Consider the following 16,380-nt stretch of genomic DNA (forward strand, 5'->3'; position numbering starts at 1 on the left):
ATTGCAGTAGATTGTATTTAAGATGTAAAGAATAGGACCGGGGTCCACAGTTCACTAGTGGTGTCTCTCCCATAAGATAAACAGATGTTGGGTGAACAAATTACAGTTGGGAAATTGACAAATAAAGAAGGCATAACAATGCACATACATATATCATGATGAGTACTATGAGATTCAATCAGGGCATTACGACAAAGTACATAGACCGCTATCCAGCATGCATCTATGCCTAAAAAGTCCACCTTCGAAGTTATCATCCGAACCCCTTCCGGTATTAAGTTGTAAACAACAGTACAATTGCATTAAGTATGGTGCGTTATGTAATCAACACAAATATCCTTAGACAAAGCATCGATGTTTTATCCCTAGTGGCAACAAGCACATCCACAACCTTAGAACTTTCTGTCACCGTCCTAGATTTAATGGAGGCATGAACCCACTATCGAGCATAAATACTCCCTCTTGGAGTCACAAGTATCAACTTGGCCAGAGCCTCTACTAGCAACGGAGAGCATGCAAGAACATAAATAACATATATGATAGATTGATAATCAACTTGACATAGTATTCAATATTCATCGGATCCCAACAAACACAACATGAAGCATTACATATAGATGATCTTGATCATGATAGGCAGCTCACAGGATCTAACATGATAGCACAATGAGGAGAAGACAACCATCTAGCTACTGCTATGGACCCATAGTCCAGGGGTGGACTACTCACACATCGATCCGGAGGCGATCATGGCGATGAAGAGACCTCCGGGAGATGATTCCCCTCTCCAGCAGGGTGCCGGAGGCGATCTCCTGAATCCCCCGAGATGGGATTGGCGGCGGCAGCGTCTCTAGAAGGTTTTCCGTATCGTGGCTCTCGGTACTGGGGGTTTCGCAACGAAGACTTTAAGTAGGCGGAAGGGCAGGTCAAGGGGTGTCACGAGGGTCCCACACACTAGGCCGTGCGGCCAGGGCTTGGGCCGCGCCGCCCTACTTTGGCGGCGCCCCGTGGCCCCACTTTGTTTCCTCTCCGGTCTTCTGGAAGCTTCGTGGAAAAATAGGCCCCTGGGCGTTGATTTCGTCCAATTCCGAGAATATTTCCTTACTAGGATTTCTGAAACCAAAAACAGCAGAAAACAACGAATCGGCTCTTCGGCATCTCGTCAATAGGTTAGTGCCGGAAAATGCATAATAATGACATATAATGTGTATAAAACATGTGAGTATCATCATAAAAGTAGCATGGAACATAAGAAATTATAGATACGTTTGGGACGTATCAAGCATCCCCAAGCTTAGTTCCTACTCGCCCTCGAGTAGGTAAACGATAACAAAGATAATTTCTGAAGTGACATGCTATCATAATCTTGATCATACTATTGTAAAGCATATGAGATGAATGCAGCGATTCGAAGAAATGATGAAGATAATGAGTAAACAAATGAATCATATAGCAAAGACTTTTCATGAATAGTACTTTCAAGACAAGCATCAATAAGACTTGCATAAGAGTTACTCATAAAGCAATAAGTTCAAAGTAAAGGCATTGAAGCAACATAAAGGAAGATTAAGTTTCAGCGGTTGCTTTCAACTTCAACATATTTATCTCATGGATAATTATCAACACAAAGTAATATAACAAGTGCAATAGGTAAACATGTAAGAATCAATGCACACAGTTGGTACAAGTGTTTGCTTCTGGGATAGAAAGAATAGGCAAACTGACTCAACAATAAAGTAGAAGATTGGCCCTTCGCAGAGGGAAGCATTGATTACTATATTTGTGCTAGAGCTTTTCATTTTGAAAACAAGAAACAATTTTGTCAGCGGTAGTAATAAAGCATATGTGTTATGTATAAGATGTCCTATAAGTTGCAAGCCTCATGCATAGTATACTAATAGTGTTCGCACCTTGTCCTAATTAGCTTAGATTAACACTGATTATCATTGCATAGCATATGTTTCAACCAAGTGTCACAAAGGGGTACCTCTATGCCGCTCGTACAAAGGTCTAAGGAGAAAGCTCGCATTGGATTTCTCGCTTTTGGTTATTCTCAACTTAGACATCCATACCGGGACAACATAGACAACGGATAATGGACTCCTCTTTAATGCATAAGCATTCAACAACAGTTAATATTCTCATAAGAGATTGAGGATTGATTGTCCAAACTGAAACTTCCACCATGAATCATGGCTTTAGTTAGCGGCCCAATGTTCTTCTCTAACATTATGCATACTCAAACCATTTGATCATGAAAACCGCCCTTACTTCAGACAAGACGAACATGCATAGCAACTCACATGATATTCAACAAAGGTAAAAGAGTTGATGGCGTCCCCAGAAACATGGTTACCGCTCAACAAGCAACTTATTAAAAAATAAGACACATAAGTACATATTCTTCACCACAATAGTTTTTAAGCTACTTTTCCCATGAGCTATATATTGCAAAGGCAAAGAATAGAAATTTTAAAGGTAGCACTCAAGTAATTTACTTTGGAATGGCGGAGAAATACCATGTAGTAGGTAGGTATGGTGGACACAAATGGCATGGTTATTGGCTCAAGGATTTGGATGCACGAGAAGAATTCCTCTCAATACAAGGCTAGGCTAGCAAGGTTGTTTGAAGCAAACTCAAGTATAAAAGGTGCAGCAAAGCTCACATATGAACATATTGTAACTATTATAAGACTTTACATTGTCTCCTTGTTGTTCAAACACCTCAACCAGAAAATATCTAGACTCTAGAGATCAATCATGCAAACCAAATTTTAACAAGCTCTATGTAGTTCTTCATTAATGGGTACAAGGTACATGATGCAAGAGCTTAAACAAGATCTATATGAGCACAACAATTGCCAAGTATCACATTATTCAAGACATTAAACCATTTACCACATGCGGCATTTTCCGTTTCCAACCATATAACAATGAACGAAATAGTCCAACTTTCGCAATGAACATTAAAGATGAAACTAAGAACATATGTGTTCATACGAAACAGCGGAGCGTGTCTCTCTCCCAAACAAAGAATGCTAGGATTCGATTTTATTCAATCAAAAACAAAAACAAAAAAAACAAACAGACGCTCCAAGTAAAGCACATAAGATGTGATGGAATAAAAATATAGTTTCACTAGAGGTGACCTGATAAGTTGTCGATGAAGAAGGGATGCCTTGGGCATCCCCAAGCTTAGACGCTTGGGTCTTCTTAAAATATGCAGGGATGAACCACGGGGCATCCCCAAGCTTTGACTTTTCACTCTTCTTGATCATATTGTATCATCCTCCTCTCTTGACCCTTGAAAACTTCCTCCACACCAAACTCAAAACAAACTCATTAGAGGGTCGAGTGCATAATTCATATATTCAGAGGTGACATAATCATTCTTAACACTTCGGACATTGCACAAAGCTACCGAAAGTTAATGGAACAAAGAAATCCATCAAACATAGCAAAACAGGCAATGCGAAATAAAAGGCGAGAATCTGTCAAAACGAACGATCCAGTAAAGACGTATTTTTAAGAGGCACCATACTTTCTCAGATGAAAATGCCCAAATTGAATGAAAGTTGCGTACATATCTGAGGATCACGCACGTAAATTGGCAGATTTTTATAAATTTTCTACAGAGACTACTGCTCAAATTCGTGACAACAAGAAATCGCTTCTCGCGCAGTAATCCAAATCTAGTATTGACTTTACTATCAAAGACTTTACTTGGAACAACAATGCAATAAAATAAAGATAAGGAGAGGTTGCTACAGTAGTAACAACTTCCAAGACTCAAATATAGCATGTAGCATTTCCCGATTCCAACCATATAATAATTAACGAAGCAGTTCAACCTTCGCCATGAACATTATGAGCTAAGAACACATGTGTTCATATGAACCAGCGGAGCGTGTCTCTCTCCCACACAAGCATTTATTCAGAGAATGAAAATAACAAAACGAAAATAAAAGCACACAGACGCTTCAAGTAAAGCACATAAGATGTGACCGAATAAAAATATAGTTTCAAGAGAAGTGACCTGATAAGTTGTCGATGAAGAAGGGGATGCCTTGGGCATCCCCAAACTTAGATGCTTGAGTCTTTTTGAAATATGCAGGGATGAACCACGGGGGCATCCCCAAGCTTAGACTCTTCACTCTTCTTGATCATAGTATATCATCCTCCTCTCTTGACCCTTGAAAACTTCCTCCACACCAAACTCAAAACAAACTCATTAGAGGGTTAGTGCATAATCAAAAATTCGCATGTTCAGGGGTGACACAATCATTCTTAACACTTCTGGACATTGCACAAAGCTACTGGAAGGTAATGGAACAAACAAATCCATCCAACACAGCAAAAGAAGCAATGCGAAATAAAAGGCAGAATCTGTCAAAACAGAACAGTCCGTAAAGACGAATTTTAAAGAGGCACCAGACTTACTCAGATGAAAATGCTCAAATTGAATGAAAGTTGCGTACATATCTGAGGATCACTCACGTAAATTGGCATAATTTTCTGAGTTACCTACAGAGAATTAGGCCCAGATTCGTGACAACAAAGAAATATGTTTCTGCGCAGTAATCCAAATCTAGTATGAACCTTACTATCAAAGACTTTACTTGGCACAACAATGCAACAAAACTAAGATAAGGATAGGTTGCTACAGTAGTAACAACTTCCAAGACTCAAAATAAAAAACAAAATTACTGTAGCAAAATAAACACATGGGTTATCTCCCAAGAAGTTCTTTCTTTATAGCCATTAAAATGGGCTCAAGTAGCTTTAATGATGCACTCGCAAGAGAGAGTATTTGAAGCAAAAGAGAGCATCAAGAGGCAAATTCAAAACACATTTAAGCCTAACATGCTTCCTATGAAAAGGAATCTTGTAAATAAACAAATTCATGAAGCATGATGCAACAAGCATAGAAAGATAAAACAAGTGTAACTTCAAAAAATTCAGCATATAGAGAGGTGTTTTAGTAACATGAAAATTTCTACAGCCATATTTTCCTCTCTCATAATAATATCCAGTAGCATCATGAGCAAACTCAACAATATAAGTATCACATAAAACATCTTTATTCACATGCATAAAAGTATCATTACCCTCCACATAAGCATAGTCAATTTTATTGGTAATAATTGGAGCAAATTCAACAAAGTAGCTATCATTATTATTCTCATCATCAAATATAGGAGGCATATTGTAATCATAATCAAATTTATCCTCCATAACAAGGCGGTACTAAAAGACTACTATCATTATAATCATCATAAATAGGAGGCAAAGTATCATCAAAGTAAATTTTCTCCTCAATGCTTGGGGGACTAAAAAGATCATGCTCATCGAACCAGCTTCCCCAAGCTTAGAACTTTCTATATCATTAGCAACAATGGTATTCAAAGTGTTCATACTAATATGTTCCATGGGTTTTTTAATTTTCGCATCAAACCATCCATGTCTTAAATCAGGAAATAGAATAAGAAGCTCATTGTTGTCCATTATGCCAAACTAGTGTAAACAAGAAACAAAGAGATGCAATTGCAGGATCTAAAGGAAATAGCTTCGAGTACTTACAACGGTGCCGGAAAAGTGCTTAGTAGTCGAGATCCGGAGTGTGAGTACCTTTTACCTTTCCTCCCCGGCAACGGCGCCAGAAAAGTGCTTGATGTCTACGGGTGCTTCTATTCTTGTAGACAGTGTTGGGCCTACAAGAGCAGAGGTTTGTAGAACAGCAGCAAGTTTCCCTTAAGTGGATCACCCAAGGTTTATCGAACTCAGGGAGGAAGAGGTCAAAGATATCCCTCCCATGCAACCCTGCAACCACAAAGCAAGAAGTCTCTTGTGTCCCCAACACACCTAATAGGTGCACTAGTTCGGCGAAGAGATAGTGAAATACAGGTGGTATGAATAAATATAAGCAGTAGTAACGGCGCCAGAAAAGTGCTTGCTGGCGTGTGGTTGATGGTGGTAATATTGCGGACAGTAGAGATGCAGTAAAACAGTAAACAAGCAGCGATAGCAGTATTTAGGAACAAGGCCTAGGGATCATACTTTCACTAGTGGACACTCTCAACTTTGATCACATAACAGAATAAATAGATAAAAGCTAGACTCTACACTCTCTTGTTGGATGATGAACACCACTAATCGTGTAGGATTACACGAACCCTCAATGCCGGAGTTAACAAGCTCCACAATATTCGATGTTCATGTTTAAATAACCTTAGAGTGCATGACAGATCAACATAACCAAACCAAGTACTAACATAGCATGCACACTCGTCACCTTCACGCTACGAAAGGAGGCATAGATCACATCGATACCATCATAGCAATAGTTAACTTCATAATCTACAAGAGATCACAATCATAGCCTACGCCAAGTACTACACGATGCACACACTGTCACCATTACACCGTGCGGGAGGAATAAACTACTTTAATAACATCACTAGAAGAGCACACGAGATAAATTGTGATACAAAACACATTGCAATCATAAAGGGATATAAATAAGCACTTCACTATGCCATTCATAACGGTGAATAAGTATTCCGTGAAATATAGCCTAAGAGACCCACACGGTGCACACACTGTCACCTTTACACACGTGGGACAAGGAGTCTCCGGAGATCACATAAGTAAAACCCACTTGACTAGCATAATGACATCTAGATTACAAGCATCATCATATGAATCTCAATCATGTAAGGCAGCTCATGAGATTATTGTATTGAAGTACATAGGAGAGAGATGAACCACATAGCTACCGGTACAGCCCCGAGCCTCGATGGAGAACTACTCCCTCCTCATGGGAGACAGCAGCGGTGATGAAGATGGCGGTGGAGATGGCAGCGGTGTTGATGGAGAAGCCTTCCGGGGCACTTCCCCGTCCCGGCGGCGTGCCGGAACAGAGACTCCTGTCCCCTAGATCTTGGCTTCGCGATGGCGGCGGCTCTGGAAGGTTTCTCGTACCGTGGCTTTTTCGTATCGAGGTTTTAGGTCAGGGACCTTTATATAGGCGAAGAGGCGGAGTCGGAGGGTCGACGAGGCGGTGACACACTAGGGGGGCGCGACCAAGGCCTAGGCCGCGCCACCCTGGCGTCTGGTGGCCCAGTGGCCCCCCTCTGGCCTCTCTCGGGTGTTCTGGAAGCTTCGAGTGATCCTAAGATGCTGGGCGTTGATTTCGTCCGATTCCGAGAATATTTCCTTACTAGGATTTCTGAAACCAAAAACAGCAGAAAACAGCAACTGGCCTTCGGCATCTCGCCAATAGGTTAGTTCCGGAAAATGCATAAATATGATAAAGTATGCATAAAACATGTAGATATCATCAATAATGTGGCATGGAACATAAGAAATTATCGATACATCGGAGAAGTATCAGCATCCCCAAGCTTAGTTTCTGCTCGTCCCGAGCAGGTAAACGATAACAAAGATAATTTCTGGAGTGACATGCCATCATAACCTTGATCATACTATTGTAAACACATGTAATGAATGCAGCGATCAAAACAATGGTAATGACATGAGTAAACAAGCTGAATCATAAAGCAAAGACTTTTCATGAATAGTACTTTCAAGACAAGCATCAATAAGTCTTGCATAAGAGTTAACTCATAAAGCAATAAATTCATAGTAAAGGTATTGAAGCAACACAAAGGAAGATTAAGTTTCAGCGGTTGCTTCCAACTTATAACATGTATATCTCATGGATACTGTCAATGTAAAGTAATATAACAAGTGCAATATGCAAGTATGTAGGAATCAATGCGCAGTTAACACAAGTGTTTGCTTCTTGAGGTGGAGAGAGATAGGTGAACCGACTCAACATAAAAGGTAAAAGAATGGCCCTTCGCAGAGGGAAGCATTGATTGCTATATTTGTGCTAGAGCTTTGGTTTTGAAAACATAAAGAGAGCATAAAAGTAAAATTTTGAGAGGTGTTTGTTGTTGTCAACGAATGGTAGTGGGCACTCTAACCCCCTTGCCGGACAAACCTTCAAAGAGCGGCTCCCATGAATTATTTTTATTTTTGGGTGGCACTCCTTCCAACCTTTCTTTCACAAACCATGGCTAACCGAATCCTCGGGTGCCTCGCCAACAATCTCATACCATGAAGGAGTGCCTTTTTATTTTAGTTTTATTATGATGACACTCCTCCCCACCTTTGCTTTCTCAAGCCATGGCTAACCGAATACTTCGGGTGCCGTCCAACAATCACATACCATGGAGGAGTGTCTATTTAGGTTAATTAATTTGGGACTGGGAATCCCATTGCCAGCTCTTTTTGCAAAATTATTGGATAAGCGGATGAAGCCACTAGTCCATTGGTGAAAGTTGCCCAACAAGAATGAAAGATAAACACCACATACTTCCTCATGAGCTATAAAACATTGTGTTATCACCAGAATTTGACCGAGTCAGAGGTGGGCCGCGATCAAGATGGACTTGAAGAATATACATGGAAGAAATACGTGAATCGGCCTTTTATACCAAGTTGGGCTTAATTGCCCGTGTATCTGTAACATATTAGATCGTATCTTAGTTTAGAAGTTAGAGTCTTACTCGTGCACGGTTTGGTGCACGCCCACATTAGAAAGTCCGCTGGACTATAAATATGTATCTAGGGTTTATGGAATAAACAACAACCAACGTTCAACCACAAACAAATCTCGGCGCATCGCCAACTCCTTCGTCTCGAGGGTTTCTACCGGTAAGCACCATGCTGCCTAGATCGCATCTTGCGATCTAGGCAGCGTAATGCCTATCACGTTGTTCATGCGTTGCTCGTATCGAAGCCTTTTTGATGGCGAGCAACGTAGTTATCTTAGATGTGTTAGGGTTAGCATTGTTCTTCGAATTACATGCTTTCGTTATGCGACCCTTGCACATCTAGCCGCCCTTACACCTATCTTAGGTGTAGGGGCGGCACCCGCTTGATCATAATTTAGTAGATCTGATCCGTTACGGTTGCTCCTTGTTTCATCAAGGATTAGTTTAACATCCGCAATAGTTAGGCCTTACAAAGGGTTGGAGGATCCAGCGGCGTGTAGGGTGGCGTTTGCTAGCCCTAGAAAGGATGTTCGGGGATCAACCTCGTGTTGGTTTTTAGGCCCTGTCTAGGATCGGCTTACGGTCACCGTGCGCGAGCGCGAGGCCCAATCGTGAGTAGGATGATCCGATTATGCGGTGAAAACCCCAAATCGTCGTAGATCTCATTAGCTTTATCTTGATCAAGCAGGACCACCATATATTCGGACACCTTGTCCAGATCATGGGTGGATCGGCTCTTTGAGCCGATTCACGGGATAACTTCGAGAGCCGATCGAGGCTCGTATTTAATGTTTACGTGTATGCCATGCATGAAACTAAGCGAGGCATCATCCACACCTTCCCGACCGGGTATAGGTCAGGTGGCACGCCCTTGCGGTTGGCATCGGCGCGTGCGACCAGGAGGCTTTGCGGGCCGTCGCTCTGAGGGACTGGGGCCAGCCGCAGCCCTAGTTGTTCCCGGCTCTACCGTGTTGACCATCTCTGCCCGCCAGGGGGTTTTCTGACCGTCAACACATTCTGGCACGCTCGGTGGGACAACCTTCGACATCCACCACATCGCCGTCTGCATCCGAGATGGCGGAAGGCACTCCGGTCAAGTACGAGGATCTGCCTGATGAGCTCAAGAAGAAACATGACGAGATCAAGGCAACCCTCGAAGCCGAACCCATCGGCTCTTTCCACCGAACCCGCCCCCACGGTGTCAGGTGGAAGGGTTTCACACCGAAGGCGCACTCGATGGAGTGGACCTGTCCGCCCCGTCGAAGAACGCACCGGGTCGGCCGAAGTACGAGGATCCGCCCGAGGAGCTCAAAAGGAAACATGACGAGATCAAGGCAACCCTCGAAGCCGAACTCATCGGCTCCTCTGAGAAGACCCGGCCGCACGATGTCAAGCTCGGTAGAGACTCACGTCCGTCGACTGGCGTCAACATGGTGGATCTCAGCCACTCCATAGGCCAGCCAAAGTTCTCCTTTGGTGCCAACATGGCAGGGCTTGCGAGCCGCCATGGCAAAGACGAAGCAGAAAGCGGCCACTCCCGTGGCAAGGATAAAGAGGAGGCCGATCCACGCGACCGGCCCCAAAATGATGACAGACGGTACCTGACAGGGGAGGAAATGAGAAGCGTGCGGTATCAACGTCCACTCTCCGAGCACCTCCTCAACAAATATGAGCAGCAGTACGACCGACGTCGGCACTACGACGTAGATGATGAGAGAAATTGTCGGTCTGATGCAGAGGTCAGGAGGTACCGTCAACATGATAGAAGCAACGATGGGTACAATCGTCGCGCGAAAGGAAGGTCAAGGGGGCAGGATGACATGGATAGGCACTGGGACTGTCCGTTCTTCAAACACTGCTGGGACTCAGGAATGAGCCGATTGCCAACAATCGAGAACTGCCCAGAAGGCAAGCAAAGGAAGAAGGATGCCGCTAACGTGTCCGTGTTCAAGCGTCTAGGGCCTCTCCCGCCTCGGAACAAGCATGCTGAGTCCGCTCGGGTGGAAGATCTCGAGGAACCAGAGGACGATGATGAAGAAGATAAATATCATCGGCCCAGGTGGGGCCCTGATGGGCTCAGCCGTTCCCAAAAGCGAAGGGTTCAGCGTCTGCGTGGGTTGGAAGAAGCTGAAAGATTGTACCTGCACACGCTAAGGAAGGCACGGCTCGATCTGGCCGCAAAAATTCGGCGAACCCTGGACGAAGAAGGTCGGCCACAAAGAAAAGAGTGGCGCCCCAAGCAGAGGAAAGCCGATGATGATACATCGGCTGGCACAAACATGGTCTTCATTCTTCCAACGGAGTTTAGCGCTCCAAGATTGTATGAAGCACTCGTGGCGCAATTAGACTGCGGCCCACGGCCGGTCATCTTTGAGAAGCCAAAAGAAAGAAGTTACGAGCATCTGAAGGCCACTGTACTTGCGAGGTTACATCAATGGGCAGCCTCGTCAACAAGATGTTGGTGGACACCGGAGCGGCAGTTAACATTATGCCATACTCCATGCTACGTCGGTTGGGACGCTCCAGCTCGGATCTGATCAAGACCAACGTAACACTGAGCGATTTCAACGGCCAAGCATCTGACGCACAAGGTGTTCTGAATGTGGATCTGACCGTAGGGAGGAAAACTGTCCCTACGACGTTCTTTATCGTCGACAGCAAGAGTACCTACGCTGTCCTACTAGGGAGAGATTGGATCCACGCCAACTGTTGCATCCCATCCACGATGCACCAATGCCTAATACAGTGGGATGGAGATGAAGTAGAAGTCGTCCACGCAGATGATTCAGTCGAGGTTTCAACAGCCGGCATGGACGTTTGGGAGACATCAGGCCAAGAGCCACTCTCAGGCATCAATCTGGACGACTGCGAGCGCATCGACGTGACAAAGAACGGGGTTAGGCTGGTTTTATCCACAGGCCTGACTGTGTAACAAAGCAAACGTCGATGAACAAACGTGGCGAGGCTGATCTTTGTGATCGGCCCCAAAAATGTATGAAGGGACATTACAAAACCTTCACCGAGCAAGCAACGTGCAGGCCGATTCCAGCAATCGGCCAAAAAATTATCCTCACCATACATTTTGCCTGGGTTCAACATGTTATCCAACAGAGCCGATACCATCAATTCTCTTGACAGAATCGGCTCGGGGGGGCACCCAGGTGGATAAAACACGAGGATATGCAATGGAAGCGTCTCATCCTTTGGTGATGGGTATTGGAGTATGGGGGCCGATGCACAAGACGGCTGTAAAAAATTCTGAAAATTCGAAAATTTTTGAGCACAGCCGATGCAGCAGACATCGACTTAAGGATATAAAAGCCGATGCATGGCCATCGACTCAAGAGGAATAACTGTTACGATCAGAGGGTCAATGGAGCACGAAGGGAGATTTTAATGGAAGAACTCCTCAATGGAGTAGTTTAAGGGCTCGGATCCTCTCTTCAAGAACAATGCTAAGAGCAGCCTGGACGTGCAGATCAGGTCAAGGATGGATTGCATTAGATCCGCCAAAGGAAAGGAGCCGATCTAGCCGGCAAGGTGCGGGAAGAACCGAAGAAGCTCGGGGGCAGCTCACCTTGAAGGCTCTCTCGCTCGGGAAGCCGATTTATGTTCAAATCGGCTGGTTCTGCATGAGAAGCTCCTCGGACATAATCAAGCCCAGGTCCATACAGCTAATTTGCGTATCCTCGTCTCTCGTTTTGCCTTGGCCGAGACTCGGGGGCAACAGGCCCGGTAGATGCTCTATTGAGGAACCGATTGGGGTACCATCGGCCGATCTTCGTTGCAACCTTCTTCACAAAATAATGAGCGCTCGCTAAAAAGGATCGCCGAAACCGGTGGAAGAAATTTAAGGGCTCTCTTGGAAATCCCACGAGTATCTACCGGAAAGAGAATCATCAGTTGAAGAATGGAAGGGTAAATGTCGAGGGACCGATGCGTTGCTATCGGCTCGTTACGCATTGGCAAAGGGGACGAATCGGCAAGATCAGTATGAGAGGAAATCGGCTAAGATAAGCTAAAAGGAATCGGCAAAATTAGATTGGGGAAAGTTCTTCATTGATAGATTTCTTACATAAGGAGCTGATTGCGCTCAAAAGGAAGTACTAGGGGATACATGGCCCCATCTACTGCTACTGGTCCTATGCTAGATGTCCTATCTACGGGCCGTCGCTGCCCTCGCCGTCGCCGTCGTCGCCGCTGTCGGCGCTACTCCCGGCAGGCTCGTCGTCGCTCCAATGGCCGCCGACCGGGCCCTCATTGTCCTCGTCTTCTTCGTCAGCGTCGTCATCATCACTGTCGAAGTCGCTGAGGTTTCCCGGCCAAGGGAAGAACCGCTTGGCCGGAGGCTCGTCGGAGGAGGTGTCGTCCTCCTCCTCCTCCTCCTCTTCTTCCTCCTCCTCCTCCTCGGGAGAGGGGAAGTCACAGGAGAAGCGATCGTCGTCGCTCTCCTCCTCCGTTGTCCCATCGGCGAGGAAGCGGAGGTCGCTTTCCCCGTCGGTCAAGGACTTGTCGTCCTCTGACCAAAGGGAGAAGTCATGGCTAGACTCCTCCCCGGCCGCAATGGCGCGGCGGGTGTTGGCTGCGTGGACCCCCGCCGGGTTCGGCTCCGGCGTCGGCTCGCGAGACGAAGAGGACTGGGTGGAAAGATCCGAAGAAGCAGAGGAGGAAGAGGACATGGTGGCGCAGGAGGGCTTTTGGAGTGCTAATGCGAAGAAGATGCAGGAATAAACTGTGCGGAGCGGTTAAATAAAAGGGGATATAGTGGAAGTTCAATGCCACAGCAGTTTCCGAGGAAGTGGTGCCTAAAAAAAAAACTGCCAGGTCACGCGGAGAAGTTGAGAAGGCAGGGCATCATGATGACGGATACTGCAACGGTTCTGCCACGACATGACCCGACGAAAGAAGAGCATAATGATTTTGGAAATGTCATTTCCAAAACCGAGGGGGCATGTGTTATCACCAGAATTTGACCGAGTCAGAGGTGGGCCGCGATCAAGATGGACTTGAAGAATATACATGGAAATACGTGAATCGGCCTTTTATACCAAGTTGGGCTTAATTGCCCGTGTATCTGTAACATATTAGATCGTATCTTAGTTTAGAAGTTAGAGTCTTACTCGTGCACGGTTTGGTGCACGCCCACATTAGAAAGTCCGCTGGACTATAAATATGTATCTAGGGTTTATGGAATAAACAACAACCAACGTTCAACCACAAACAAATCTCGGCGCATCGCCAACTCCTTCGTCTCGAGGGTTTCTACCGGTAAGCACCATGCTGCCTAGATCGCATCTTGCGATCTAGGCAGCGTAATGCCTATCACGTTGTTCATGCGTTGCTCGTATCGAAGACTTTTTGATGGCGAGCAACGTAGTTATCTTAGATGTGTTAGGGTTAGCATTGTTCTTCGAATTACATGCTTTCGTTATGCGACCCTTGCACATCTAGCCGCCCTTACACCTATCTTAGGTGTAGGGGCGGCACCCCGCTTGATCATAATTTAGTAGATCTGATCCGTTACGGTTGCTCCTTGTTTCATCAAGGATTAGTTTAACATCCGCAATAGTTAGGCCTTACAAAGGGTTGGAAGATCCAGCGGCGTGTAGGGTGGCGTTTGCTAGCCCTAGAAAGGATGTTCCGGGGATCAACCTCGTGTTGGTTTTTAGGCCCTGTCTAGGATCGGCTTACGGTCACCGTGCGCGAGCGCGAGGCCCAATCGTGAGTAGGATGATCCGATTATGCGGTGAAAACCCCAAATCGTCGTAGATCTCATTAGCTTTATCTTGATCAAGCAGGACCACCATATATTCGGACACCTTGTCCGGATCATGGGTGGATCGGCTCTTTGAGCCGATTCACAGGATAACCTGAGAGCCGATCGAGGCTCGTATTTAATGTTTACGTGTATGCCATGCATGAAACTAAGCGAGGCATCATCCACACCTTCCTGACCAGGTATAGGTCAGGTGGCACGCCCTTGCGGTTGGCATCGGCGCGTGCGACCAGGAGGCTTTGCGGGCCGTCGCTCTGAGGGACTGGGGCCAGCCGCAGCCCTAGTTGTTCCCGGCTCTACCGTGTTGACCATCTCTGCCCGCCAGGGGGTTTTCTGACGTCAACACATTGACACAAATCAGAGGTGATAAATTTTGAATTATTTTAAGGTAGCACTCAAGCAATTTACGTTGGAATGGAGGAGAAATACCATGTAGTAGGTAGGTATGGTGGACACAAATGGCATAGTGGTTGGCTCAAGGATTTTGGATGCATGAGAAGTAAGGTTTAGGCTAGCAAGGTTATTTGAAACAAACACAAGGATGAACCGGTGCAGCAAAACTCACATAAAAGACATATTGTAAACATTATAAGACTCTACACCGTCTTCCTTGTTGTTCAAACTCAATACTAGAAATTATCTAGACTTTAGAGAGACCAATTATGCAAACCAAATTTTAGCAAGCTCTATGTATTTCTTCATTAATAGGTGCAAAGTATATGATGCAAGAGCTTAAACATGAGCACAACAATTGCCAAGTATCAAATTATTCAAGACATTTTAGAATACTACATGTAGCATTTCCCGATTCCAACCATATAACAATTAACGAAGCAGTTCAACCTTCGCCATGAACATTATGAGCTAAGAACACATGTGTTCATATGAACCAGCGGAGCGTGTCTCTCTCCCACACAAGCATTTATTAAGAGAATGAAAATAACAAAACGAAAATAAAAGCACACAGACGCTCCAAGTAAAGCACATAAGATGTGACCGAATAAAAATATAGTTTCAAGAGAAGTGACCTGATAAGTTGTCGATGAAGAAGGGGATGCCTTGGGCATCCCCAAACTTAGATGCTTGAGTCTTTTTGAAATATGCAGGGATGAACCACGGGGGCATCCCCAAGCTTAGACTCTTCACTTTTCTTGATCATAGTATATCATCCTCCTCTCTTGACCCTTGAAAACTTCCTCCACACCAAACTCAAAACAAACTCATTAGAGGGTTAGTGCATAATCAAAAATTCGCATGTTCAGGGGTGACACAATCATTCTTAACACTTCTGGACATTGCACAAAGCTACTGGAAGGTAATGGAACAAAGAAATCCATCCAACACAACAAAAGAAGCAATGCGAAATAAAATGCAGAATCTGTCAAAACAGAATAGTCCGTAAAGACGAATTTTAAAGAGGCACCAGACTTGCTCAGATGAAAATGCTCAAATTGAATGAAAGTTGCGTACATATCTTAGGATCACTCACGTAAATTGGCATAATTTTCTGAGTTATCTACAGAGAATTAGGCCCAGATTCGTGACAGCAAAGAAATCTGTTTCTGCGCAGTAATCCAAATCTAGTATGAACCATACTATCAAAGACTTTACTTGGCACAACAATGCAACAAAAATAAGATAAGGAGAGGTTGCTATAGTAGTAACAACTTCCAAGACTCAAAATAAAAACAAAATTACTGTAGCAAAATAAACACATAGGTTATCTCCCAAGAAGTTCTTTCTTTATAGCCATTAAGATGGGCTCAGCAGTTTTAATGATGCACTCGCAAGAGATAGTATTTGAAGCAAAAGAGAGCATCAAGAGGCAAATTCAAAACACATTTAAGCCTAACATGCTTCCTATGAAAAGGAATCTTGTAAATAAACAAATTCATGAAGCATGATGCAACAAGCATAGAAAGATAAAACAAGTGTAACTTCAAAAATTTCAGCATATAGAGAGGTGTTTTAGTAACATGAAAATTTCTACAGCCATATTTTCCTCTCTCAGAATAATATCCAGTAGCATCATGAGCAAACTCA

This window comes from Lolium rigidum, chromosome 7, assembly GCF_022539505.1.
Source record: "Lolium rigidum isolate FL_2022 chromosome 7, APGP_CSIRO_Lrig_0.1, whole genome shotgun sequence".
NCBI classification, from domain to species: Eukaryota; Viridiplantae; Streptophyta; class Magnoliopsida; order Poales; family Poaceae; genus Lolium; species Lolium rigidum.